The 2,546-nt window shown below is 30.7% G+C and overlaps 1 pseudogene; it reads left to right on the plus strand.

The window, feature by feature from the left end:
- The first annotated feature begins 984 nt into the window (after positions 1-984).
- LOC144837208 (uncharacterized) lies at positions 985-1,856 on the plus strand (annotated as a pseudogene).
- Positions 1,857-2,546: the final 690 nt, after the last annotated feature.

A 2,546-nucleotide genomic window follows, 5' to 3' on the forward strand; every position in this document is an offset into this window, starting at 1 on the left:
AATCACTAATATTTTATAACAAAGTTTTATTTATTGCATTCTAAGATAACCTTGTAATTTAATACAGAACATAACCAAATTTGAGGCTCATTTAAGTTTCATATAACTTTGAAAATGGTTTATAATATTATTAATGTTGCCATATATTACATTTTAAAAACACTAATGACTTCAAAGGACTAAACTAAATAGTAAATTGTTGATTTAAGTTAAATCAAGAAATTGCATTTAATTTGTTCATGGAATTTAAAAATAACTTTGCACACAATGTAATATAAAAATGTTAAATCTAAAATTTATTAAAGTTAAAATTGTCAACTGTTATAATAATGATAATACTATACCATAACAAAGAAAGGGTTAAAATTGGTTTGTTGCAACCTGTGCAGTCATTTTGGAGTTTCATTTACACTCATTACCTCAAAGCAGTGTTTTAAAAAATTCATATTGTTTTCATATTATTAGCTTACCATTGTTTTTAAAACCAATTATTTTAGTACTTGAAAACCATGGTAATCAAGTAGTGTTTAAGGATATAACAAGGGCTATCTAACATTGCATTTTTATGACATTAAATTGGTTTAAAACAATTTTTTCATGGGGTCAATTATCTCTATGTCAAAGTTTGTAATTGTAGGTGTTTTGTATTGTGTAAACTTTTTGTATGGATGCAACGTTTAATGACTTTAAATTGAGTAAAATATGAATGTGCAATAGTAGTGCAATATTCGAAAAACATTGTAACAATAATTATATTTATGAAGAGTGTAAAATAAATGTGTATGTATAGCTCAGAATTGTATGGTGTTTTGTATCAAAGACTTTCTATATCCAATCTTTGAATTGGCAATAGAATTGTGTAAAGGGTTCAAATGTATATTTTAAAAAAAGAATTATAACTGATTTGATGTTGTTTTGTTTATATTGTGGTTTACAATAGACAATACTGTAGTTGAATGTGCATTTCATTCAACGCTTCGAAGAATGACCGAGGATTTTCTGCCCTATGGGAAGTTTTTTAACGAGCGAAACAACTCTGATTTTTGTCATGAAACACAATCTGTGCCGAGACACAACAAATTACCAGAGAGGATTTTCGGATATCTTGGATACCTAATGGCAAAAAGACTGAAGGCAACAGACACAACAAACGAAGCTCAAGTGATGTATCTGATGAACCACACAGCAAAGTTTGTTCAGAGTTTAAGTAAAGAGCAGTTTTCAAACCTTCTTGGAGAGGTAAGAAGCAGTGAGCGAGACATTAGACAGCAATCCAAACAGCCATATTTAAAGAGCTTGTAAAAAGACAAGAGAAAAAGAAAGCTGACCTGGAAGCTGCAAGATTGCGAGTTTTACAACGAAAGGAAGATTTAACAGTAATAATCACGAACGCTACACTTTGGCAAAGCGAAACCGATTTGCAAGTGAAGATGAACGAGTGCAAGACTGATAATGAAAGATATGTTGCTTGCAAGAACCAAATCAAATTCCGCCGCTTTGTACTACAACAGTATCCAAAGGCAGACAAGACCTTCACTTTTACTGACAAAGGCAAAAACAAGAATTGGACAGCCATGCGTGACCATTTTAGGAAATTGATAAACGCTGCATTTAGTGTTCCAACATCGCAATCAGCTACAAAAACGCCAGACAACGAGCACTTAACCATACCACTAATGGTTGGAAAAACAGTGGAACACACTTTTACATCTGAAACATACCCTGGAAATGTAATAAGTCAAGTGCCTGGATTTCCTTCATGGTACAACATCAAATACACTGAAGATCCATCAATTTACACCTACAAGCTTGTTGATGACTATAAAAATGGTGATCTAACAATAGTTATCAATTAAAAACACACTGCTAAATGTACCACACATTTCTATAAAAAAAATTTAAAAAAATCCAAACCCGAAACCTAGAAATACCGGGATGGTGTCCGGTGGGGTATAGTTTGACCACTTGTAAATACAGTTATAATTTTGTCTGTGTGTTTGTACTAAAGGCCTACAGTTTCCAATCTAAAGTAATATTGCTTTAAAGTTTTTTAGGCATAGTAAATGTTTTTTTTTGGAACTACTTTGATGTTATTGTTACTAAGCAAATCCATGTTTTTATTAAGTATTTTCGGTTACCACGGTAACAAAAAAGTAATCTCTTGGCATCTTTACAAACTACTATATAAGGTTTGTAATATTATTATTAATTAATGTACCACACATTTTTGTTAAAAAAAAAAAAAAAAAATCCAAACCGAAACCTAGAATTACCGGGATGGTGTCCGGCGGGGGATGGTTTGACCACTTGTATATACAGTTATAATTTTGTTTGTGTGTTTGTACCAATAGCCTACAGTTTCCAATATAAAGTAATATTGATTTAAAGTTTTTTAGGCAAAGTAAATTTTTTTTTTTTTTTTTTTAACTACATTTTATTGAGTTTAAGTATTTTCGGTTACTACGGTAACAAAAAAGTAATCTCTTGGCATCTTTACAAACTACTATAAGGTTTGTAATATTATGAAGTACCTGTAAATAAAAATA

The sequence above is a fragment of the Antedon bifida genome, chromosome 3, assembly GCF_963402885.1.
Source record: "Antedon bifida chromosome 3, ecAntBifi1.1, whole genome shotgun sequence".
NCBI classification, from domain to species: Eukaryota; Metazoa; Echinodermata; class Crinoidea; order Comatulida; family Antedonidae; genus Antedon; species Antedon bifida.